Source organism: Lutra lutra, chromosome 7 (assembly GCF_902655055.1).
Source record: "Lutra lutra chromosome 7, mLutLut1.2, whole genome shotgun sequence".
In the NCBI taxonomy this organism is placed as follows: Eukaryota; Metazoa; Chordata; class Mammalia; order Carnivora; family Mustelidae; genus Lutra; species Lutra lutra.
In genome coordinates, this window is record NC_062284.1 from 60281456 (window position 1) to 60308883 (window position 27428).

The window sequence follows — 27428 nt, forward strand, 5'->3', positions numbered from 1 at the left end:
GCATAATGTTTTTAACATCTGCCTAGTTTATAGCATGTATCAGTACTTCGTTCCTTTTTTTTTTTTTTTTTAAGATTTTTTTATTAAGAGACTATGCACATGCATAAGAGAGCACAAGCAGGGGGAGAGACAGAGGAAGAAGCAGACTCCCTGCTGAGCAGGGAGCCCTATGTGAGGCTTGACCCCAGGACCCTCAACCTAACTGAGTCACCCAGGCTCCCCACTACTTCATTCCTTTTTATGGGAGAATAATACTCCATATGGGTATACCACATTTGTATATCCATCAGTTGATGGACATTTGGGTTGTTTCCACCTTTTGGCTATTGTGAGTAGTGCTGTTATGAACATTCATGTATAAGTTTGTGTTTGAATAGATGTTTTCAGTTCTTTGAGTGTATACTAAGGGATGGAACTGCTGGATCATATGGTAATTCTATTTTTAATATTTTGAAGAATCATCAAACTGTTTTTCCACAGTGGCTGAGCCATTTTACATTCCCCCTGGCAATGCACAAGGGTTTCAATTACTCTATCCTCACCAAGACTTGTTACTTTTCATTGTTTTGATTATAACCAGCCTAGTGGGAGTGAAGTATTCTTGCATTGTGGTTTTGATTTGCATTTCCCTGTTCAGCATCATTGCATGTGCTTCCTGGCTATTTTTATATCTTTGGAGAAATGTCTGTTCAAGTCTTTTGCCCATTTTTAAATTGGGCTGTTTGTCTTTTGTTGTTGAGTTATAAGAGTTCTTCATATATTCTGGATATAAGACCCTTACCAGATAAATGATTTTCAAATATTTTCTCCTATTTTGCAAGTTGCCTGTGCATTTTGTTGATAGTGTCCTTTGATTCAGAAGTTTTAATTTCTTTTTTTAATTGCAATAAGAACACTTTTTTTTTTAAGATTTTGTTTATTTGACAGACAGAGATCACAAGTAGGTGGAGAGGCAGGCAGAGAGAGAGAGAGAGAGAGAGGTAGGGAAGCAGGCTCCCTGCTGAGCAGAGAGCCCGATGTGAGGCTGGATCCCAGAATCCTGGGATCATGACCTGAGCCGAAGGCAGAGGCTTTAACTCACTGAGCCACCCAGGCACCCGTGCGGTAAGAACACTTAACATGAGATCGTACAGTACTGCATAGTTAACTATAGGCACGATGTTTTATAGCAGATCTCTAGAACTTAATCATCTCACGTAACTAAAACTTTATACCCATTTAATAACAGTTTCCTATTTCCCCTTACCCCCAACTCTCTGCTTCTATGTATTCGCCTGTTTTAGATACCTGAGAAAAAAAATTGTTTTCCTTTACTTACTATTCACAGAATACTCTGTACTTCAAATATGTGGAGAGTTTCCCCAAACCATGGAATTCTCCCAACACCAGCTGGGTGCCTACAATTTAACTAAATTCTGACACTATCTACCTGGAGATAACATCAGATCCCACCGGTTAAGGGCCCAGTCCCACAAGACTGCTCCACATCAGATGCCAGTTGCAGACCCAGGTTGTCACCTGTGCTTCTGACCAACCAGAAATCTGAGGTTCCAACAACCCCCTCCTTGGGTTCAGTTATTTACTAGAATGGCTCACTTAGGAACAGTTTATTTACTAGATTATTGGTTTATTACAAAGAATATTAAAGGGAAGGGGTGCCTGGATGGCTGAGTTGGTTAAGTGTCTGCCTTTGGCTCAGGTGATCCTAGGATTGAGCCCCGCATCAGGCACCCACTTGGTGGGGAACCTGCCTCTCCCTCTCCCTCTGCTTCTTGCCCCACTTGTGCTCTCTCTCTCTCTCTCAAATGGATAAGTAAAATCTTTTAAAAAAAGAAAAGAATATTAAGGAATATGACTGAACTGCCAGATGAGGAGACACACAGGGCAAAGTCTTAAAGGGTCCTGAGGCATAGAAGCCTCTGACCCTGAAGTGTTGGGGGTGTGCAGTCCCCTGGCATGTGAACGCCTTCTTGTTCAACCCAGAAGCTCTTGGGACTTCGAAAGTCAGTTAGGATTTTTATGGGTGGTTCATTACTTAGGAATGATTGATTAAATCATTGGTCACTGGTTATTAAGTTAATCTCCAGTTCCCTACCCACAAGCCCCCCAAGTTGGTAAGTGGGCTGAAAGTTCCAACCCAATTATCAACAGAGTTGGTTCCCCTGGTCCATCAACCCCCATCCTTAAGTGCTTTTCAAAAGTCACCACATTAATAAACTCAACTGTGGTTGAAAGGGATGTGTTATAAGTAACAAAAAATACCTTGATCATTCCTGTCACTTGGGAAATCCCTAGGGTCTTAGGAGCTCTGCCAGGAACATGAATGAAGACCAAATACATATTATAAATCACAGTATCACAACACTGCAAGTGGAATCATCCAGTATTTGTCTTTTTGTGATTGGCTCATTTCACTTAGCTTAATGTCCTCAAGGTTCGTCCATGTTGTAGCTTGTGATGGGATCTCTTCCTTTTAAAGGTTGAATAACATACCACATTTTGTTTATCTATTCATCTGCTTTTGGACCCTTGGGCTGCTTCTACCTCTTGGCTATCATGAATAGTGCTGCTATGAACATAGGAGTGCAAATATCTTTTTAAGACTCTGCGTTCAATTCTTTTGGTTATATAGCCAGAAATAGGATTGCTAGATTATATGGTATTTCCATTTTTATTTTTTTAAAGATTTACTTAGTTATTTGAGAGAAACACATGCACATGAGCAGGGAAGGGCCAGAGGGAGAGAGAGAAGCAGGCTCTCCACTGAGCAGGGAGCCCAAGGCGGGTCTGGATTCTAGGACCCTGGGATCATGACCTGAGCCAAAGGCATGCCCTGCTATTTTTAATTTTTTTAAACATTTATCTACTTCTCTGAGAGAAAGCAAGAGAGTGTATGAGCAGGGGGAGGGGCAGAAGGAGAGAGAAGCAGACTCCCTGCTGAGCACAGAGCCCAACATGGGGCTCAATCCCAGACCCTGAGATCATGACCTGAGCTGAAATCAAGAGTTAGACACTCAACTGACTGAGCCAATGAGGCACCACTCTATTTTTAATTTTTTGAGGAAACACCATTTTACAATCCTGTTAAGAATGTAAAAGTGTGAGGGGCGTCTGGGTGGCTCAGTCGTTAAGCATTTGCCTTCGGCTCAGGTCATGATCCCGGGGTGCTGGGATGGAGCCCACATTGGGCTCTTTGCTCAGCGGGGAGCCTGCTTTCCCTCTCTCGCTGTGTCTTTCTCTGTCAAATAAATAAAATCTTAGAAAATAATGCAAAAGTGTTCTAATTTCTCTATATCATTGCTAACACTTGTAATTTTTTGTTTTTTGTTTTCTTTTTATAAGTATGAGGTGTTATTTCATTGTAGTTTTGGTTTGCATTTCCCCGATGATTAATGACATTGAATATGTTTTTCATTTTCTTGTTGGCCTTTGTATGTCATTTAGACAAATGTCTGTTCAAGTCCTTTATGCATTTTTCAATCAGGTTTTATTTTTTTGTTGAATTGTAGTTCTTTACATATCCTGGATGTTAATCCCTTATCAGATAAATGATTTGCAAATATTTTCTCCCATTCCATAGGTTGCCTTTTGTTCTATAGATTATGTCATTTGATCCACCAAAGTTTCTAAGTTTAATTTGGTCCCTTTGTCTCTTTATACTTTTGTTGCCTATGAGGCTGATAGAGATGTGATAGGGATCACAGTGAATCTATAAATTGTTTTTGGTATTACCATCTTAATATTATTAAGTCTTCCAATCCATGAACATGGGATGTCTTTCCATTTTTTTGGAACTTTAATTTCTTCCAGCAATGTTTTGTCATTTCTAGTGTACAAGTCTTATACCTCTTTGGTTAAATTTATTCCCATATATCTTATTCTTTTTTATACTATTTAAAATGCCCCCAAAATAATAAAATAGTTTTCTTAATTTCATATTTGGATTGTTCATTGATAGTGTATAGAATTCCTGATTTTTGGGTTGGTTTTTTAATCCTACAACTTTGCTGAATTTATTAGCTTAATAATTTTTGTGTGTGTGGATTCTTAAAATGTATGCGGGTGTGTGTATTTTGTTTCATGTCATCTGAAACTAGAGATGATTTTACTTCTTTCTTTTCCAATTGGATGCCTTTTATTTCTTTTTCTGTCCAGTTGCTCTGGATATCTCATTGTGATTCCACTACAATTCCACTACAATGTTGAGTAGAAGTAGCAGAGTGAAAGTAGGCATCTTTGTCTTGTTCATGGTTTAGGGAGAAAGTTTTCAGTCTTTCACAATTGTATGATCTTAGCTGTGGGCTTTTCATAACTTCCCTTTACCATATTGAGGATGTTCTTACTGCTTGTTTCTTGCCATGCATTTCTGCCTGGTCTACCTTTTGACTTCTGCTCAGGTGGAAGCTTTCTCCTTTCAGTTCTTTTTGTTACATATCTGTCATGTATTTCCTGTTTCTTTGGAGTACCCATAAAGAGAACCCTGACTTTTTGTTTTCAGGCTTCTTTAGGGTGAATGAGAGAGACTCATTAACACCTAATCTGTAGACTTTGATCAGCACACAGTAAGCAGTGGTGGTGTGGGTGGGGAAAACCAATTGAATATATATTCTTTTAGTGGTCCATAGTGGTTGTTGGCCCCCTATTACATGTCAAACATTATTTAATGCTGGGATACAAAAATAATAACTAGGCCCTGCCACATTAGAGCACACATGATGAAATGTGCAAAACAGAAAGGGAAACAGTAGAAATATGCCATAATTCTGTCTGGAAGTACTAGCACAGGTTTCCCAGAGGAAGAGGCATTTAAGAATGAGTTAGAATTGGCCCAGTAGAGGGGCACCAGGGTGGCTCAGATGGTTGGGCGTCTGCTTTTGGCTCAGGCCATGATCCTGGGGTCCTGATATCTAGTCCCACATCAGGCTCTCCCTCCTCAGTGGGGAGCCTGCTTCTCCCTCTGACTGACTGATTCTCTCTTTCTCTCTCTCCCTCCCTCTCTCTCATGAATAAATAAATAAATATTTAAAAAAAAAAAAAAAAGAATTGGCCCAGTAGAGACGTAAGAGAAGAATTATAGGTAGAGGGGTAATGTGAGAGAAGGCAGGCAAATTCCAGAGGTAGAGAAATAGAACAGGCAACATCCAAGGAGAAAGCCTTTGAGGACATTTGTGTATGGCTCTTTGTCACTGACTACTGAAGTCTGCATGGTTTGTATATTAGCAAAGGACTCCAAACAATAAGGGATGGGAACAACCTGGGGGAGACAAGATTTTCATGGATCTGAGTTTCTGCTCAGCTTTGTGAAAACCCTATCTCCAATGATAAGAGCCAATTCCTCTTATCAGTGAGACCCTCGTTAACTCAGGAGCTCTTGTTTCCCAGAACAGGCAAGAATCAGATGCCTGGTAAAATTCATTCAGCAGACGTTTCAGTACCAACTGTGCGCTGGGTTTATACTGGGCTCTTTGTATAAATGGTGAGTAAGTGAATAAGATGTATGTTGTCCCTGCTCTTAGGGAGTGTTTAGTCTGCAGTGTAGAGCCCACTGTGGGGAAGACAAGTAAACAGTTAACATACAGTGAGTAAATGTTCTCTGTGGTGGGAGGACAAAGGAGGCAGAGGCTCACTCCATACCTTCTCTCTTGCCTTCTGGGGTTCTGAAAGTAGGATTTTCCATCTCAGCTTTTTAGTTCTGTATTCTTTCTCTAGTCCTGTTTATCTTATTCTCATTTTTTTAAATCAGCCTCAAAGGTTTTTGATGTAAGGACACATGGATGGGCTTGAGAGGGTCCCTGGATCTCTTCAAATGGTATGTAAAATTTTGTGTATGTGTATATTTTTCATATATTTCAACAGATCCTTCAAATCTTCATTGTCTAATACTAGCCACATGTGCTATTTAAATTTACCTTAATTAAATAAAATGTAATATGCAGTTATCGCATTGAACTAGCCACAGATCCAATATTCAAAGCTATTTGGTCTAGTGGCTACCATATTGGACAGCACAGATAGAGAATGTTTCCATCATTGCATGAGGCTCTCTTAAACAACATTGCTTCAACGAGCCTTTATAATAAACAAGAGCTCCTGAATCCAATGATTCAACTAATCTGCAGACACTTAAGAAACAAAGGTTGTGTGTGTGTATGTCTATTCACATACATGTGTTCTTCCATCTCGCACATAGTAGTCAAGTAATTGGTATCTGCGTCAAATGCTGGGCTAGGTGCTAGAATATTCACACAGGACTTTTGAAAAACGTATTGCCCTAAGGAAGCTCAGGCTGAATCTAGTTGATCTCTTCTATAGCTTTTTCCCTTGTAAAATTATATCCTTTCTAGAAATTTAATTCTTTTTTTTTTTAACATATAATGTATTATTAGCCCCAGGGGTACAGGTCTGCAAACCGTCAGGCTTACACACTTCACAGCACTCACCATACCATATACCCTCCCCAATGTCCATAACCCAACCACCCTCTCCCTAACCCCCTCCCCCCAGCAACCCTCAGTTGGCTTTGTGAGATTAAGAGTCTCTCATGGTTTATCTCCCTCCTGATCCCATCTTGTTTCATTTTTTCCTTCCCTATCCCCTAAGCCCCCCACTCTGCCTCTCAGATTCCTCATATCAGGGAGATCATATGATAATTGTCTTTATCTGATTGATTTATTTTGCTCAGCATAATTCTAGTTCCATCCACGTCATTGCAAATGGCAAGATTTCATTTCTTTTGATGGCTGCATAGTATTCCATTATATATATATATATATATATATATATATATATATATATATATCTATATATCTATATCTATATCACCTCTTCTTTATCCATTCATCTGTTGATGGACATCTAGGTTCTTTCCATAGTTTGGCTATCGTGGACATTGCTGCTATAAACATTCGGGTGCACATGCCCCATCGGATCACTACATTTGTATCTTTAGGGTAAATACCCAGAAGTGCAATTGCTGGGTCATAGGGTAGCTCTATTTTCAACTTTCTGAGGAACATCCATGCTGTTTTCCAGAGTGGTTGCACCAGCTTGCATTCCCACCAACAGTATAGGAGGGTTCCCTTTTCTTTGCATCTCACCAGCATCTGTAATTTCCTGACTTGTTCATTTTAGCCATTCTGATTGGTGTGAGGTGGTATCTCATTGTGGTTTTGATTTGTATTTCCCTGATGCCGAGTGATGTGGAGCACTTTTTCATGTGTCTGTTGGCCATTTGGATGTCTTCTTTGCAGAAATTTCTGTTCGTGTCTTCTGCCCACTTCTTGATTGGATTATTTGTTCTTTGGGTGTTGAGTTTGATAAGTTCTTTAGAGATTTTGGATACTAGCTCTTTATCTGATATGTCGTTTGCAAATATCTTCTCCCATTCTGTCAGCATCTTTTGGTTTTGTTGACTGTTTCCTTTGCTGTGCAAAAGCTTTTGATCTTGATGAAATCCCAATAGTTCATTTTTGCCCTTGCTTCCCTTGCCTTTGGCGATGTTTCTAGGAAGAAGTTGCCATGGCTGAGGTCGAAGAGGTTGCTGCCTGTGTTCTCCTCAAGGATTGAGGTCTTTCATACATTTGAGTCTATTTTGTGTGTGGTGTAAGGATATGGTCCAGTTTCATTTTCCTGCATGTGGCTGTCCAATTTTCCCAACACCATTTGTTGAAGAGACTGTCTTTTTTCCTTTGGACATTCTTTCCTGCTTTGTCAAAGATTAGTTGACCATTGAGTTGAGGGTCTATAGAAATTTAATTCTTATTATAGCCCTCCTCTACTTACTCCTACTCAGGAGGTAACCACTATTAATAATTAAGTGGTTTTCTTCCTGACTGTTTTCTATTCATAGATGCATAAATGTTTATGTTTTTTTTTAAGATTTTATTTATTTATTTGACAGAGAGAGATCACAAGTAGACTGAGAGGCAGGCAGAGAGAGAGAGAGAGAGAGGGAAGCAGGCTCCCTGCTGAGCAGAGAGCCCGATGCAGGACTCGATCCCAGGACCCCGAGATCATGACCTGAGCCGAAGGCAGCGGCTTAACCCACTGAGCCACCCAGGCGCCCCCTTTTTTTTTTTAATAAAAATGGGATCGGGGGTCCTGGGTGACTCAGTGGGTTAAAACCTCTGCCTTCAGCTCAGGTCATGATTCCAGGGTCCTGGGATCAAGCCCTGCATCAGGCTCTCTGCTCAGCAGAGGCTTCCCCCCACCCCCGCCTCTCTCTGCCTGCCTCTCTGACTACTTGTGATCTCTGTCTGTCAAATAAATAAATAAAAGCTTAAAACAAAATGGGATCATGCATAAAATTGTTCTGCAACATGCTTTTCTGTACAACACTTTTTTTTTTTTTTAAGATTTTACTTATTTGCCACAGAGAGAGCACAAGCAGGGGAAGCTGCAGGCAGATGGAGAAATAGGCTCCTCACTGAGCAAAGAGCCCGATGCAGGATTCAATCCCAGGACCCTGAGATCATGACCTGAGCCAAAGGCAGATGCTTAACTGACTGAACCACCCAGGCAGGTATTCTTGTATGACTTTTTTTTTTTTTTTAACAACTTCATTGTGTCACATTGTGTGACTGCACTATAATTTAATCCATACCCTATTGGTGGAATTTTAGGTGTTTGCAGTTTTTCATTACTACAAACTGTAGTGAACACCCTTAGGTCTGTTTGCACCCATACCAGTGTTTCTATAAACAAATTTTTAGTGTAATTATGAGGTTGATAGCTTTAAACATTTATTGATAGGTAATACCACACTGCCCTCCAAAAAGATTACACCAATTTAAATTCCTTCCAGTAAGTAGTGTGAGAGGCAGAAGCAGGTGAATGCAGTGACTGAAACAGCTGTCAGGCAGCTGCATTTTCAAGGTTGGCTTTAGTTCCAACTGTGGATTGGAACAGTGGGTTTCCTGGAATGTCTGCGTCTCTCAGTGGATGACCTAGATTTGCTTGGCTCAGTCTTCTCCCAAAGAGAAAATGGGCTTATTTCACAGTCTCTTTGGTCTTGGGATCACGGTACTCAGGACCGAGGAACCTGGCTGGTTTAGTCAGAGAAGCATGCATCTCTTGGTCTTTGGATTACTGGTACTGAGGACTGAGGACAAAGGATGATTTAAAATCAAAGATGGAAGCAGAACAGCCTAAGGAATATGACCAGGTTTTAGATGGATAAGTTTACTGCAGTAAGAGTTATCATCACCAACACACTCATTCTGCTTAGAACACTTGCTTTGTACATGGTAAACAATATTGCCTATGATTATGAATATTGTTTCCTTCCCCTCCAAATCCTCTGTGTACTTTCTCCTTTTGCTTTCATTTGAAGCTTATCCAAACTTTCAAAACTGCAACATTTTTTTTAAAGACTTTATTTATTTGACAGAGAGTGATCACAAGTAGACAGAGAGGCAGGCAGAGGGTGAAGCAGGCTCCCCACTGAGCAGAGAGCCCAATGCAGGACTCAGTCCCAGGACCCTGAGATCATGACCTGAGCCAAAAGCAGAGGCCCAACCCACTGAGCCACCAGGTGCCCTGTAAAAACTGCAACATTTTTTTATCAGCCATTAACTACATCAAACTAAGGATTGCCTATTAAAGTTGAACATACATGAAATCAATGATTCCACTCTATCCAATTAATGATAGCTAGAAGACATCTAGAGAAATACTTGTATACGTACCCCCAGAGACACGTAGGGGAACATCTATGGTAGCATTTTTGTGATAGCAAAAAAACAAGAAACAACCAAAATATCCATCCATAACAGAATGGATATCCAACTGTATATTCAGACAACTATATTTTAAGCAGCAGTGGAAATGAATGAATTATATGGATAAAATAGTGTTGAATGAAAGAAATCACAGATGAATAAGTATAATATGATTCCATTTATATGAGATTCAAAACCAGATAAGACTAAACATTTTTAGGGATATATACATGTATATTTGGTTAAGAAAAGCAAGAGGACAGGGGTGCCTGGCTGGTTTAGTTGGAGGAACGTGCAGTGCTTGATCTTGGGGTCATGAGTTCAGGCCCCACAAGGAGTGCAGAGAGTAATTAAATAAATAAACTTTAAAATAAAAAAAGAAAAGCAAGAGGGTGATTAGCACCAAATTCAGTAGTTACCTCTGTTGGGAGGATAGCAGCAGGGAGGGGCACATGGGAAGCTTCAAAGGTACCATCAATGTTCTATTTCTTAAGCTGGGTCATGTTTACATGGCATTGGTTTTATTAGTGTTCCTTTAAATTGTGCACATGTTATATTACATATATATATATTGTATCATTGAATAGTATCTTTCAAGATAAAAAATTTAAATAAAAACTGTTAGAATATTTCTCTCCCTTTGTTTAACCTTTGGTAATCTCTGAAATAGTGACTCTCCTCTTTTAGTCACCCACCATATAACTCCTAAGGTCTATCTGACCTCTGTGTAGCTGGTGGTACCACTCTCAAGTGCTTAGGCCACAGATCACTTTCACCAGGGATAGAGAGCACCATACCATTTGTCTGGTATTTGGGGGAATATAATGATAAGCAATATATAATAATTTCTGAAAGTGGCCACTTTAATATACCTTAGCAGATCTAAACACTGCTCTTTATCATAAAAAAAAAAAAACAGGGATCTAAAAGCAGTTTATGTCTTTGGTGTTCTAGATCTGGCATGCTTTCAGACATAGAGAGCTCTGTGCTTTGCATTTCCTAACACTTTATCATGGCATCCAGACATAGATTTTTTTTTTAAGATTTTATTTATTTATTTGAGAGCGAGAGAGAGAGAAACAATATGAGCTGAAGAGGGAGAGAAAGGATCTCAAGAGACTCCACGCTGAGCATGGAGCTAGACACAGGGCTCAATGTGGGGTTTGACCCCAAGACTCTGAGATCATGACCTGAGCCAAAACCAAGAGTTGGATGCTTAACTGACTGAGCCACCCAGGCACCCCAGACGGATTTTTTAAAATACTTAAGTAATTCAAGTAAATAATAAATGACACTTTTTGGGGGTTCTTTTTCCTGTAAACTTTATAACATTGTAAATGTTGAAGGTAATTTAAGAATTATAAAAGAGTAGCTTTATATCCTATCCTAAATGCTCAATTTCCCAGAATCAAAATTGAGACAAAATTGTGAGGATTAACCTACAGCAAACTACCAGAATCTAGCAAAATGTCATGGAACAGATTCACCCTGTTGACACCTTAACCTCAGACTTCTAGTCTACAGAACTGCGTGACAATTCTGTAATTTAGCTAAAAAGGCTGCCTCTGTTACTTGCTAGGTTATACCAAATATGATTGCTGGCAGTCATCGAAAGGAGAGTTTATTGGCAGTGATCTTTTCAATGAGTATACAGAAACCATTGTCCAGGACCTATTTCAACTTTTCTTTTTTAAAAGATTTTTATCTTTAAGTAATCTCTACACACAAACTGGTGTTCAAACCCACAACCTGAAGATAAGAATCACATGTTTCATTAACTGAGCCCAGGTGCCCCTCAAACTTTTTTAAAGTTTTATTTATTTATTTATTTATTTGAGAAAGAGAGAGAGAGAGAACACTGGATAGGAGGGCAGAGGGAGAGCAAGAATCTCAAGCTGACTCCCTGGTGAGTGCAGAGCCAATGTGGAGCTTGATCTCACGACCCTGAGATCATGACCTAAGCCAATCTAGAGTCGGATGCTCAACCGAGGCATGTAGGCACCCTACCCCTCAACTTTTTAAAAGCTAGGAAAAAAATTTTTTTTCACATGTCAACTTCTGTGTCATTCAAGAATTTAAAAATCAGAATTCTAAATTCATAGCTAAATTAGTTATCAACAGAAAGTTGATAATTGAGATGACTGGGTCTCTCGTAATAGTCCATTTTAGTCACTCATATGCTGTCATAATTCAGAACAAATTCAGCCTTTGTTTGTCCATCAGTAGCACTTCTATTTACTAAAAGAATCAGTAAACATAAATCAAAACATTTAGATACGAATTTAAGAAAGTCAAGATCTTTGAGAAATCTAGAGGAGGAAAAAGTTCTCAGAGTCAATGACCCGAAGAGAAATATAAAATGCTTACTGCCCTATAGTATCACAATAAAAAAAAGCAATTACTTCTGTTTCTAATTCCATGGAATCATTGGTCACATCCTCAGGTCTTGCCTTCATCCATTGATTTCACCCTTTTGGAGTTGGATTTGATCCAGTTTTACTACTTTCTGCAAGATTTCAAATGGAAATTTTAGAATTTAGAAAACCCGGGGCATCGCTCCTCCTCAATGTGATGAGAAGTTAAGGTGTAACCGGTTGTTTGCTAACTATCCAGAACTACCTCAGCAGAAGACACAAGGAGAGGGGATACAGTAGGTGTTACTCTCCAGTTCCCTTAATCTATTGTCATTTATTCATGTTGTCTTTCAGTTACTATAAACTGGATTTCAGTTTTTCCTCTATTGATCTTTTTTTTTTTTAAGATTTTATTTATATATCAGAGAGAGAAAGAGCATAAGCAGGGGGAACAGTAGGCAGGGGAAGAAGCAGGCTCCCTGCTGAGCAAGGATCCTGATGAGAGATTTGATCCTGGGACCCTGGGATCATGACCTGAGCCAAAGGCAGACACTTAACTGAGTGACTCACCCAGTTGTCCCTGTTCTATAGTTTGTTTGTTTTTTTTAAGATTTTATTTATTTGAGACAGAAAGAGATAGCGAGAGAGAGCAGGAGAGGGGCGCAAAGGGAGAAGCAGCCTCCCCAGTGAGCAGGGAGCCCGATGTGGGGCTCGATGTGGGGCTCGATCCCAGGACCCTGGGATTATGACCTGAGCTGAAGACAGACGCTTAACCAAATGAGCCACCCAGGCACTGCTCTATAGATCTTTAATATGAAACCATTTCATTTTCAACTTGAGTAGGCATTTCCAGAGGCTGTTACAGCAAAGGGCATGCTTTCATGTGATAGCATGCAGCTCGGAATGATATGAGCAAAGAAAAATGTTTTTAGTTGGTGTCTCAAGCACAAAGAATACCTGGATTCACCCTTGAACTTCTTCAGGCCTTGTCATGACTGTCTTCCCAGAAATGGTTTTCCAGTGAGACCATACTTCCTAAAGGTAGGAACAGACTGAACTCACTTCTGTCATTGCCTGCTCTCTAAACCAAGCTTTGCAGCACAAGGGCTGGGTTTTTCTTGCAGGAATTAAGAAACAAACTGGAGGCACACCAAAACAAAACAAAAACCCCAAAAGGAAAACCAAATTCTTTGGATTTCAATTCTTCCTTCAAAGCTATGTCCTAGAAGGGCTGCTGACCATCACTGGTCAGCAACACTCAACAGTTCTTCCCAGAGCACCTCATTCTCTGAACACAGTGGGTCTTCCTGAAGCTGGACTTGGAGAATGAAGACCCACTCTCTGTCCCTGAAGAAGTAAATAATCTGGTATACCTTGGTAGCACCTTTGATTATGTCACGATTTTTCTCTCATGGTCTTCCAGAGGGTGAGAAACCCTGCAGTAGTTCAGGATAGGCCCTGTGAAGAAGAACCCTCCTGTTGATGGAGAATGGTTTCCCTGATCTAAGGTTTGTTCACAAATTTGGGGGAGTAATAGAGATCTTTCCAAAGGTAGCAGCCATTTCTCTAGAAGTACCTTGTCCAAGTCTTGTAGTTGCAGCTGCGCCAGTAGGTGGCGCCTCTAACTTTTTTTACTGCCTTACTACAAATCTTTCCATTATTAATCCAAGGTCCCCCTCAGCCCACCATGGGCTTTTAAATAATCTGGCAGGTCATTGATTCTTTTGATTCTCTTAGAAAAAGTTAAAAGTAAGCACAATTCTTCCAGGTGAAGAGATTATAGAAATGCAAAACACTGAACTGTCATAGCAAGTATCACTGCAATTTCATATGGAAGAAACCACAAATGAACTAAGCATGAATACAGGTGAAGAACTGAAGAACAGAAAAGTGAACTTCCACTCACAAGTTGTTTTTTTTTTCCTCTAGACACTTCCAGTGCTTTGTATTTTCAGAATTTCTACAGCTGAAGATGTTCCTTTGGGAAAGTAATCCACTCACTTTTCATTTATACAGACTGGACACATTGATAGATCTTATCAGTTTTCCATAGGAAGCCGTAGGAAGCAGACAAAACTCAGAGAAATGATGCAGTCTTGCCAGTCTTTAGAGAGGTTGCAGTCCTAATAGTCCATTTAAATACTGTCTGGCAAATGCTGGGGTAGTAACCAGGAGGTAGGAGGAGAGCAGCCCAGGAGTATCCAGGAGGACTGCAAAGGCCCAGAGCAAGAGAGAGTACATGGACTAATTGCAGAGAATCTAACATGGAGCTGCGGGTTGCAGGGCAAAGGGAGACTTGTTGATGGGGATGATGTCTAAGTCAAGATCTGAAGGAGAAGCAGGAGCCAGGCAGGCAGTGGTGAATGGGAAGGAGGTGCAGGGGAGCAGAAACATGTTCCAGGGAGAGGAGTAGGAATAGCATAGGTCTTAGGTGTAGAGAGCTAAGCCTAATTCAGAGCAAGTGAATATTGGTATGTTCAGGTCACTTTAGAAAAGCGTCAGAGGTTCTTAACTTTTTTTGTGACATAGACCTCTTGGGCAGTCTGGTGAAGTCATTTGGTTCCTTCTCAGAATGCTGTTTTTAAATACATAAAATTAAGTTTGTTGGAATACAAAGGAAACAATTATGTTGGAATACAGTTACTGAAATATTTTTAAAATCTGTGATACAATAATATAATACTGTATCTACTTAGGAATACATAACTTTACAAGATCTAATGGCAGGTCTAATAACTATTATTTTGAAGTAGTGATGAGCAGGTAAGGGAATATAAATGTATCTGTGATTTCTCTTGGTAACAAAATTACAGGTAATGTTAATATTACTATAGTTCATTGCTTATCTTTATTGAAGGCAGTGCTTTCAATGATAGATTAGTGAAAATAAAGATGCACTTTTTCCTCCAACTGAATAACCAATTGAATATCCATGGACTCCTTATGAGTGTGTGGAACTGGGATAGTAACACTTCCTAATAGCAGGGTGGCAAATGGATTGGAGAGCAAGGCTGAAGACAGGTGTTGGAGCAACCCAAAGCCCTCAACACAGAAAGGCATCAATATCCCTAAGGGATTTGGATTTAAGTGAGGGATGAACCAGTGGCACCAGTGGAGCAGGGGCTTTTGCCTTTTCTCAGGGCTGCAAAGCTTGCAGAAACACCAGCCAGGTGCCAGGTTCTATGGCACTCTGCAGTGTGCACAGCCTCGTGGGAGAGAGGACATGTAAATCATTTCTGCAAGGGATTAATGAGCACTAAATGCTAATCTCCAGCACCATATTGGATGGTGGTTAAGACCCAGCAGAGCTCGACAGACTTGGATTACACTGCCCTTTCTTACACAGTTCTAGAAACTGTATAACCTAGGACAAGTTTATCTTTCAGTGTCCTCATCTGTAAAAAGGAGTAATAAAAATGTCTATCATGATCATAGTGTTATGATGAGTTAAAGTGATGCATTTCATTGTGGTGCTGTAGGTAATACTGGATAAATAAAGGTTAAATATGAGTTGAATGAATCTGCCTGATTACCTTTGAAGAGGGGAACCCTTCTATTCTATTTCTGTCCCCTGTGCCTCCCTCCCTGTTTAAATAAAAGAACAGGCTTAACACTTTTCTTCCGTGGTTAAGGTAGCCATGTTTCAGGTTCTCAGTCTCTGGCTTCTAGATACTGCTAAGTTTCTGCATGTCGTCAACATCTTTTTAATGTTTCCCAGTGTATACTTTTCTTGAGCACGTGCAGGCTGCTGGGGACTGGAAGAGAATCTTGAACACTGTTTTATAGTAGCTTTTGCAGTGAAAACCTGGTATGTCATAACAAGGACAGGTATTAAAAACCACGGGGTAAGCGTTTATGATAACTCAAGTTCCTCACTCAGAAGCTAGGTTAATTAACATGGAATTCTAAGCACTGTCGTTTACTTCGTATAAAAAGATACTAAATCAAGCACACACATCTTATGGGATGTTTCTTTCCCTCGTGTTTACCTGCGACGTTAGAATGCTCCAAAAGCTGCCTTCCAAACACCTCAAACCAGATATTGACCCTGCCAGAGTAAATCCACTAGTAAACCGTAACTGGAATAATCAAGTATTTTCACTCGTAAATAAATTTACGTTCATTTGAGGCAAAAGTTACATCCGACGAGGATGGGATTCGAACCCACGCGTGCAGAGCACAATGGATTAGCAGTCCATCGCCTTAACCACTCGGCCACCTCGTCCCAGGAACCTACTGCTTCCTGGTAGCTATAGGGAGTAATACTGGGGGGATGTGACGCAATGTTATGGAGGCCGCCATTTTGTACGGAAACAAAGATATCATTTTTACAGCAAGCGAATAAAAGAAGATGGCTGCTGCCATGATGTGAGGGCTCTACAATGGGGTGGGACAAAGAAAAATTCGGTGGAAAATGAGATAGGATTTAAGGAAATAAAATTTATATGTATGAAGTTTGAATAACTTCAAGTATGAATAAAATTTATATGTATGAGGTATGAAGTTTGTTTAAAGGAGTCAGGAAGAGGATTGCTCCGGAGTCTAAGGGGCGGAGCCGCCGCGTAGAGCGGTTTTGCGCATGTGCAAGAGCTAGGCGGTTAGATTTGAATACTTCACTGAAATAGTCTGGGCGTCGTGAGGTTTGTCGGTGGGCGGCAGCTGACTCGCTCTCTGAGGAGCGCGCGGACCCCAAACAAGTCTGAGCAGCCTTTGTCAAGAAGCTGGACTGCGGTGGGTAAAGAGAATGATCCTTTCGTTCCAGGCTCCCAGGTCGGGGGGTGATGGAGGTGGGCATTAGTTTTTTTCTGGGCGCTCTGAAGGCTCGGTGGTGGGACGTGGGGACGCTCCCTCCGCCCCGCCGCCTCGGTAAGCGCTGGGCCCAGAGTAGAAGTTTTTGCTGGGTTGTGGGGCTCTTTGCCTACCCGGGCCTGCACTTTGTGCACTTTCCTCTTCCCTAGCACTTTTCCCTCCACACCTGAGCCCCTCGGGCCTGCTCGGATTGCGGGTCGGCTGCGCCCCGCCCCGCCATCTTCTGTCAGGGCTCCAGCACGGTGCCTCGCACCCCTTCCCTTAGGGGACTCCCGGCGGTTTGTATTTCCGACTCGGTTATTTCTTAGCTGTAAATGAAGTGACAGCGTTGAGTGGTTTTAAGCGCTCGGCCGGTCGTAGTTTGTTTACTGGCAGCACTGAACAGACATTCGGTTTCCAGCAGTTACAGTAACATTAACAAATAAAGCCAGTATTAGCCACATGCGAGTTTTGAAAATATCTCCTTGTGGCTACTAGTAGCTCGGAGCTTATTAAAGCCTCTTTTTCTTGCTGCTTATCTAAATATTGAGTTTAAGAAAAAAATTCTCATACATTGCCGATTGGAATTTTAAAGAGATAAATTTGTCGATATGACGGAGAAAACCAGAGCAGAGCTTACCCTAGATATTAAGATTGAAGTTTGTATTTCATTTGAATTGGATCAATCGAATTCCTCAGATAATTATTGGGTTCCTTGTCTTGTGCTAGGGCCGGGAGCGAATGACTCAGAGTCCCTAATCCGGAGGAATGAATTTTCAGTCCAGAAGAGAAAATGATTAACATTCACAAATAGCTATGATGCAAAACAATGTAAAGGATTATAGGACATTGTAAGGTGGTATGGGAGCACAGAAAAGGGAGCATTTATTTGATGCTTTTGACCCTGGAAACTAAAGGAGGCTTTGTAGAGAAAGGGGCATTTGAGGTGGAACTTGAAGGGAAGGATACATTATGGCGATGAGTCAATTTAAGATGTTGCTAAGTAAAGACTGGGTTCATTTCTCCTTCACTGTGTGAATGGCTGGAAATGTTTACAAGATGACAAATAGATACAAAAATATATGGAGTGGTAGTATCAGTGACATGCCTGATGCTGAATAAGAGAGCATAGTAGAAGATAATCCAGATATTGATAGTGCTGTCTAATAAAACTTTCAGTGAAAATGGTAATGGTTTATATTTGCACTGTCCAGCATGGTTCCCCACTAGTCAAATGACAACTAATTGTGGCTAATGACAACGTGAAATGTGGCTAATTGTGCCTAAACAACTGAATTTTAAGTTTTATTTCGTTTAAATTAAATTTGAGTTGCTACTGTATCAGATAGCACAGGTCTAGAGACTGTTATCAGTGGGCACAATGGAGTACATTAACCTTAGAAATTGGTAGTGTAAATGCAGGAGGAGCCAAAGAGCCAGATATAAATATTTCAGGTTTTGCAGTCTCCGTGGTCACCAGCATGGTCTCTGTTGCATGTTCTTCTTTGTTTTTTGTTTTGTTTTCTGCAACCCATTCAAAATGTAAAACAAAACAAACAAAACAAAAAACCCTCTTAAGGACTCTTTGGCCCAGTATCTGTAGTTTGAAGTCTTTTGGATTATTTAGACTGTAATTCCCAAACTTTTTTGGCTCCTTGGTGCCCTTGGATCAAAAGAAATAACTAACAGTTCCATTTATTAAGTCAGTACATCCAAATAACTTAAAAAGTTATTAAGTTGAAATAAATTTATGTCCTAATGCTTAGTAGCCATTTGAAAAAAATATGCATAATTGAAAGAAAAAAATAATATTTTTATTTTATGCTTAAATCATCACAGTTATTTACTAATTGGCTATGCGTGCCTCTTGAACACTACACAACTTCTCAAATCTTGGAGTCATATGGGACACTGCCACCCTTATTTCCAGTACCACACTGATTAAAAAGTACTTGCTTCATATCATAACAACTGCCAAAAATCCAACTTTGCAATAATATATTATCAAAATGAATGTAATACAAATAGGTACTATTTTGAGCTAGTAGTTCACACCGGTGCATGACAGATGTCAAAAATTGCTGTTTCTCTCAAAAATTTAAAATATCCCGGGCGCCTGGGTGGCTCAGTGGGTTAAGCCGCTGCCTTCGGCTCAGGTCATGATCTCAGGGTCCTGGGATCGAGTCCCACATCGGGCTCTCTGCTCAGCAGGAAGCCTGCTTCCCTCTCTCTCTCTCTCTCTCTGCCTGCCTCTCCGTCTACTTGTGATCTCTCTCTGTCAAATAAATAAATAAATAAATAAATCTTAAAAAAAAAAATTTAAAATATCCCAAGATACTTCTATGAGTATGCCGTAGCACCCCTGGGTGCCAGATGCACAGTTTTAGAACCAATCAATAATTAGTTAATGTGGCAGTGACCAAGATAACAATAAAAGCATTTTACAAATGAAGTTTAACATGGTGATCTGGGGTACCCTATTTCTGTTGATGGTGGAACTTACAGTTATATAATAAATAGAATTTTTTTTTAATATTTTATTTACTTATTTGACAGACAGAGATCACAAGTAGGCAGAGAGGCAGGTAGAGAGAGAGGAGGAAGCAGGCTCCCAGCTGAGCAGAGAGCCCGATGCAGGGCTCTATTCCAGGACCCTGAGACCATGACCTGAGCCGAAGGCAGTGGCTTTAACCCACTGGGCCACCCAGGCGCCCCAAGAATTTTTTTTTTTTTAAAGGAGGATTTCAATAAGCTTTGAATCTCATCACTTAATTAAATGCCAACTGGTTTACAGGTTAGACAGGAATGATGTTCAATGACTATTTCAAACAGTGAAGATGTCTAGGTGATCCTGATTTGATAGTATTTAATATATTTATCTGTGAATTTTGAATATGTCACTGAATTTGAAAATATTCCCCAAAGGAGAAAAACTATGCAAATTAATAATCGTAAAAGTAATTTGAAATAATTGTTTCTTGTTTCTTAATTACTCATTTAGCAAATATTTATTGAACTATTATTTACAAAGCATGTGCTAGTTTCTCAGAATGTAACGAGGAACATAATTCTAGCCTTATTCTAATTGAATTTACTGTTGGGGCACAGGTGGTTTGGGGAAATACCAGGAATAATTGATTTACATAGCAGACTTTGAGATTGCAGTTTTGGTAATGTTACAAAAGAGACATACACAGTGCTACAAAAAGTGCTTTTCTTGGCTTCTTTTTTTTTTTTTTTTTTTTTTTTTTGCCAAGAGAGAATAGCAAATATAAATTCAGTGGCTCAGAAAAGAGCTTTGTGTGTACAGGAATAAGTGTGTATAGGAATATTCAGTGTGGCTAGAATAGTGAGGAAGACAATGGCATGAGATGAATGTGAAGTCTGAAAGGCAAGTGGAGGCCAGATCTTAGAGAGCTTTATAAGTTCTGGTGAAGAGTTCATTCTCATTACCATGGGAAGCCATTGGAAGCTATTAAATGGTTTTAAGTATGGAGTCTCTTAAATGTGACTTATGTTTAAGAAGGTAACTGTCTAGGGCGCCTGGGTGGCTCAGTGGGTTAAGCCGCTGCCTTCAGCTCAGGTCATGATCTCAGGGTCCTGGGATCGAGTCCCGCATCGGGTTCTCTGCTCGGCAGAGATCCTGCTTCCCTCTCTCTCTCTCTCTCTCTGCCTGCCTCTCCATCTACTTGTGATCTCTCTCTGTCAAATAAATAAAATCTTTAAAAAAAAAAAAAAAAGAAGGTAACTGTCTATGTAGAGAAGGGCCTATGGAAGATAAAAGTAGGGAGACCATTGAGGTGAATATTGCAGTAGTTTACATGAGAGATAATGATAGCTTGAAACTATGATGAAGGCACTGAAGATAGCAGTGAATGCATTTGGGCTATATATTGGAAATAGAACTACTAAGATTTGGTGATGAACAGAATTGGAAATAGGTGTCATACTTGTTTGATCTCAGAGGAAAATCATCAAAGTCACCATTAAGTTGATGTTTGCTGTTGGTTTTAAAAATTTTTTTCTAAATTTTAATTTTTTAAAATTTTATTTTATTTAAATTCAATTAACACATAGTGTGTTACTAGTTTCAGAGTAGAGTTCAGTGATTCATCAGTTGTATATAATACTCAGTGCTCATTGTATCACATGCCTTCCTTAATGCCTGTCATCCAGTTATCCTATCCCCCCTGCCCACAGCACCTCTCAGTTTGTATCCTATGGTTAAGAGTCTCTTATGGTTTTCTCCCTCTCTGATTTCATCTTGTTTTATTTTTGCCTCTGTTCGCCTATGCCCCTTTGTTTTGTTTCTTAAATTCCACATGGGTGAAATCGTATGATAATGGTCTTTGTCCGATTGACATATTTTGCTTAGCATAATACCCTCTAGTTCTATCCACGTCATTCCAAATGGCAATATTTCATTTTTTTTGATGGCTGAGTAGTATTTCATTGTGTGTGTGTGTACCACATCTTCTTTATCCATTCATCTGTTGGTGGACGTCTGGGCTCTTTCCATAGTTTGGCTATTGTGGACACTGCTGCTATAAACATCGGGATAACAGTTGCCCTTTCAGATCACTACATTTGTATCTTTGGGGTAGATACCTATTAGTACAATTGCTGGGTCATAGAGTAGCTCTATTTTCAACTTTTTAAGGAATCTCCATTCTGTTTTCCAGAGTGGCTGTGCCAGCTTGCATTCCCACCAACAGTGTAAAGGGTTCCCCTTTTTCCACATCCTCGCCCACATTTGTTGTTTCTGACTTGTTAATTTTGGCCATTCAGACTGGTGTGAAGTGGTATCTCATTGTGGTTTTGATTTGTATTTCCCTGATACCAAGTGATGTCGAGCATTTTTTCATGTGTCTGTTGGCCATTTGTATGTCTTCTTTGGAGAAATGTCTGTTCATATCTTCTGCCCATTTCTTGAAAGCATTTTTTCTTTTTTGGTGTTGTTTGTTTTGGTGTTGAGTTTCATGAGTTCTTTATAGATTTTGGATAGTAACCCTTTATCTGATAAGACATTTGCAAATACCTTCTCCCATTCTGTTGGTTGCCTTTTGGTTTTGTCAACTGTTTCCTTTGCTGTGCAAAAGCTTTTTATCTTGATGAAGTTCCAATAGTTCATTTTTGCCTTTGTTTCACTTGCCTTTGGAGATGTGTCTATCAAGAAGTTGGTGCGGCCAAGGTCAAAGAAGTTGCTGCCTATATTCTCCTCTAGGATTTTGATGGATTCCCGTCTCGCATTTAGGTCTGTCATCCATTTTGAGTCTGTTTTTGTGTGTGGTGTAAGGAAATGGTCCACTTTCATTCTTCATGTGGTTGTCCAATTTTCCCAACATCATTTGTTGAAGAGAGACTGTCTTTTTTCCATTCGATATTCTTTCCTGCTTTGTTGAACATTAGTTGACCGTAGGGTTGAGGGTCCATTTCTGGGTTCTCTATTCTGTTCCATTGATCTGTGTGTCTGTTTTTATGCCAGTACCATACTGTCTTGATGATTACAGATTTGTAATAGAGCTTGAAGGCTGGAATTGTGATGCCTCCAGCTTTGGTTTTCTTTTTCAACATCCCTTTGGCTATATGGGGTCTTTTTTTTTGTTCCAGCTCTGTGAAAAATGTTGATGACAGGGATTGCACTGAATGTATAGATTGCTCTGGGTAGCATAGACTTTTTAACAATATTTTTTCTTCTAATCCATGAGCATGGAACATTTTTCCATTTCTTTGTGTGTTCCTCAATTTCTTTCATGAGTGTTCTGTAGTTTTCAGAATACAGATCCTTTGCCTCTCTGGTTAGGTTTATTCCTAGGTATTTTATGGGTTTTGGTGCGATTGTAAACGGGATCAATTCCTTAATTTCTCTTTCTTCTGTCTCATTCTTAGTGTATAGAAATGCAACTGATTTCTGTGCTTTGATTTTATATCCTGCCACTTTGCTGAATTCCTGTATAAGTTCTAGCAATTTGGGGGTGGGATATTTTGGGTTTTCCACATAGAGAATCATGTCATCTACAAAGAGTAAGAGTTTGACTTCTTTGCTGCTTCGGATGCCTTTTATTTGTGTTGTCTGATTGCAGAGAGTAGGACTTCTAGTACCATGTTGAACAACAGTGGTGGGGGTAGACCATCCCTGTTTTGTTCCTGACCTTAAGAGAAAAGCTCTCAGTTTTTCACTGTTGAGAATGATATTTGTTGTGGGTTTTTCATATATGGTTTTTATGATATTGAGGTATGTTCCTTCTATTCTTACACTGTGAAGAGTTTAATCAAGAATGGATGCTGTGGGGCGCCTGGGTGGCTCAGTGGGTTAAGCCGCTGCCTTCGCTCAGGTCATGATCTCAGGGTCCTGGGATCGAGTCCCACGTCGGGCTCTCTGCTCAGCGAGAAGCCTGCTTCCCTCTCTCTCTCTCTCTCTGCCTTCCTCTCCGTCTACTTGTGATCTCTCTCTGTCAAATAAATAAATAAAATCTTTAAAAAAAAATTTTAAAAAAAAAAAGAATGGATGCTGTACTTTTTAAAAAAAAATATTTTATTTATTTATTTGACAGAGAGAGACAGCCAGAGAGGGAACACAAGAGGGGAAGTGGGGGAGGGAGAAGCAGGCTTCCCAATGAGCAGGGAGCCCCATGTGGGGCCCGATCCCAGCACCCTAGGACCATGACCCGAGCCAAAGCAGATGCCCAACGACTGAGCCACCTGGGCGCCCCATGGATGCTGTACTTTGTCAAATGCTTTTTCTGCATCTATTGAGAGGATCATATGGTTCTTGTCTTTTATTAATGTGTATGTCACATTGATTAATTTGCAGATGTCGAACCAACCTTGTAGCCCAGGAATAAATACCACTAGGTCATGGTGAATAATACTTTTAATATACTGTTGGATCCTACTGGCTAGTATCTTGGTGAGAATTTTGGCATCCATGCTCATCAGAGATATTGGTTTGTAATTCTCCCTCTTGGTGGGGTCTTTGTTTGGTTTTGGGATGAAGGTAATGCTGGCCTTGTAAAAAGAGTTTGGGCATTTTCCTTTCATTTCTGTTTTTTGAAGCAGCATCAGAAGAATAGGTATTAATTTTCTTTAAGTGTTTGGTAGAATTCTCCTGGGAAGCCATCTAGCCCTGAGCTCTTTGTTGAGAGATTTTTGATTACTGATTCAATTTCCTTACTGGTTTTTCTATTTCTTCCTGTTTCAGTTTTGGTAGTTTATACTTCTCTAGGAATCCATTTCTTCCTTGTTTGTATTTTTTTGGTGTTGGTTGTGATCTCTCCTCTTTCATTCACGATTTTATTTATTTGGGTCCTTTCTCTTTTTAATAAGTCTGGCCAAGGGTTTATCAATCTTATTAATTCCTTTAAAGAACCAGCTCCTAATTTCATAGATCTTTTCTACTGTTCTTATGGTTTTTATTTCTTTTTTATTTCTTTTTTTTATGGTTTTTATTTCATTGATTTCTGCTCTAATCTTTATTATTTCTTTTCTCCTGGGTTTCAGCTTTATTGTTGTTCTTTCTCCAGCTCCTTTAAGTGTAGGGTTAGGTTGTGTATTTGAGACTTTTCTTGTTTCTTGAGAAAAGCTTGTAGTGCTGAATACTTCCCTCTTAGGACCACCTTTGCTGGATCCTAAAGATTTTGAACAGTTGTGTTTTCATTTTCATTTGTTTCCATAAATTTTTAAAAAAATTCTTATTAAATTTCTTGGTTGACCCATTCATTCTTTAGTAGGATGCTCTTTAGCCTCTGTGTATGTGATGATCCCAATCTTTTGATACTGGTTGAGACCCTGATTTGTGACCCAGGATGTGATCTATTCTGGAGAATGTTCCATGTGCACTCAAGAAGAATGTGTATTCTGTTGCTTTGGGATGGAATGTTCTGAATGTATCAGTGAAGTCCATCCATAGCCCTTATTTCCTTGTTGATCTTCTGCTTAGATGATCTGTCCATTTCAGTGATGGGGGTATTAACCTCCCCTAATATTATTGTGTTTTTATTGATGTGTTTCTTTGATTTTGTTATTAATTGGGTTATATAATTGGCTGCATCCATGTTAGGGGCATAAATACTTATAATTCTTAGATCTTCTTGTTGGATAGACCCTTTAATTATGATATAGTATCCTTCCTCATCTCTTATCACAGTCTTTGGTAAAAATCGAATTTGTCTAAGGATTACCTCCCAGCTTTCTTTTGATGTCCATTAGCATGATAAACTATTTTCTACCCTCTCACTTTCAATCTGGAAGAATTTTTGGGTCTAAAATGAGTCTCTTGTAGACAACATATCAGTGGGTCTTGCTTTTTTTTTTTTTTTTAATCTAATTTGATACCCTGTGTCTTTTGATTAGGGCATTTAGCCCATTTACTTTCAGGGTAACTATTGAAAGATAGGAATTTAATGCCATTGTATTTATTGCCTGTAAGGTGACTGTTACTCTATACTCTTCTCTGTTCCTTTCTGGTCTATGTTACTTTGGGCTCTCTCTTTGCTTAGAGGACCCCTTTCAGTACTTCTTATAGGGCTGGTTTGGTGATCACAAGTTCTTTTAGTTTCTGTTTGTCCTGGAAGTTTTTTATCACTCCTTCTATTTTAAATGATAGCTTAGCTGGATAAAGTATTCTTGGTTGCATATTTTTCTCATTCAGCACCCTGAATATATCATGCCAGTCCTTTCTGGCCTGCCATGTCTCCATGGATAGGTCTGCTGCCAATTTAATGTTTCTACCCTTACAGGTTACAAACCTCTTGGTCCGAGCTGCTTTCAGGATTTTCTCTTTGTCTCTGAAGTTTGCAAGCTTCACTATTATATGTCCAGGGGTTGCTCTATTTTTATTGATTTTGAGTGGGGTTTCTCTGTGCCTCCTGGACTTGAATGCCTGTTTCCTTCCCTGATTAGGGACGTTCGCAGCTATGATTTGCTCCAATATACATTCTGCCCCACTCTCTCTTTCCTGTTCTGGGATCCCAGTTACTCTAATACTGTTTTGCCTTATGGTGTCATTTATCTCTCAAATTCTCCCCTCCTGTTCCAGTAGCTGTTTATCCTTTTTTTCCTCAGCTTTGTTATTCTCCATTGTTTGATCTTCTATATCACTCTCTCTTCTGCCTCATTTATCCTGGCCATTAGAGCCTCCATTTTTTTTTTAAGATTTTATTTATTTATTTGACAGAGATCATAAGTAGGCAGAGAGGCAGGCAGAGAGAGAGAGGAGGAAGCAGGCTCTCTGCTGAGCAGAGAACCTGATGCGGGACTCGATCCCAGGACCCTGAGATCATGACCTGAGCTGAAGGCAGAGGCTTAACCCACTGAGCCACCCAGGCGCCCCTAGAGCCTCCATTTTTTATTGCTTCTCAGTAATAACATTTTTTTTTTATTTCAACTTGGTTAGATTTTAATTCTTTTATTTCTCCTGAAAGGGATTCTCTAGTGTTTTCTGTGCTTTTTTTCAAGCCCAGCTAGTATCTTTATAATCGTTATTCTGAACTCTAGTTCTGATATCTTACTAATGTCCATATCAATTAGATCCCTGGCAGTTAGTACTGCCTCTTGATCTCTTTTTTTTGAGGTGAGTTTTCCATCTTCTCATTCTGTCCAGAGAAGAATAGATGAACAAAAGAACAAAATACTAATAATGGCAACAACAATCCTAGAGAAGTGTACTCTAAACAAATCAGAAGAGACCTGGAACTAGGAAAAAAAAGGGGAGGGGGAATATAATCAGACAGGTAAGCAGAATAGAGCAATACACTGGATTCTGTGTGTACTTTGGTTTGTTTTTTTTAGAAAATTAGATCCCAAAATTGCAAAGAAAGATAAACTTATATATGTACAAAAATAAAATACAATGAAAGGATAGAATATAACTGTAAAAATGGAAATTAAAAAGAAAAAAACAAAAGCGGTGAAAAACAATAACAAGAAGGAAGGGATATAAACAGGTAAACAGAACAGAGCAATACACTAGCTCCTGAGTTTGTTTTGGTAGGTTTGTTAGAGGAAGCTACATCTCAAAATTGTAAAGAAAGCTTACATATAGAAAAATAAAATGAAATACATTGAAAGAATAGAATGTAACTGTAAAGATGGAAATTTAAAAAGACTTTTTAACAAAACAAAAGAAGAAGAAAAAAGAGAGGATATGATTAAATAGGTGAATAGAACAGAGCCATACAATAGATTTTCGGTGGATTTTTGTCTGTTAGAAGAAATTGCATCTCAAAATTTTAAAGAAAGAAAACTAGTACGTGTGTGTGTGTGTGTGTGTGTGTGTGTGTGTAATGAAATACAATGAAGGGATAGCATGTGACTGTAAAAATGAAAATTAAAAAAGATTTTAAAAAGGAGTTGATTTAAAAATTGGTTGAAAAAAGAAGAAAAATTTGTAAAAAAAAAGATTTAAAAAATTAAAGTTGAAAAACTAAAGAATAGTGGGGAAAAAGCCATGACTTCTATGTGCTGTATTCCCCTAGCACTGGTATTTTGCAGTTCTCATTGATCAGTAAACTTGGTCTTGGCTGGATGTTCTTGCTGATATTTTGGGAGAGGGGCTCGTTGCATTGAT

The 27428-nt window shown here is 39.4% G+C and overlaps 1 protein-coding gene and 1 non-coding gene across 3 annotated transcripts in view; one reads left to right on the forward strand and one right to left on the reverse strand.

The window, feature by feature from the left end:
* Nucleotides 1-16216: 16216 nt before the first annotated feature.
* TRNAS-GCU (transfer RNA serine (anticodon GCU)) lies at nucleotides 16217-16298 on the reverse strand. The gene has a single exon. It is a non-coding gene; the product is annotated as a tRNA-Ser (tRNA).
* A 308-nt stretch (nucleotides 16299-16606) lies between these two features.
* The window catches only part of KNL1 (kinetochore scaffold 1), a 71399-nt gene continuing 60577 nt past the window's right edge, over nucleotides 16607-27428 (forward strand). Inside the window, exon 1 of one of the 2 annotated variants that reach the window (XR_007128748.1) lies at nucleotides 16607-16804. The gene's annotated coding sequence lies outside the window, so the exon portion shown is untranslated. The remainder of the gene's footprint in view (nucleotides 16805-27428) is intronic. The other variant, XM_047737718.1, reaches the window with a different exon arrangement.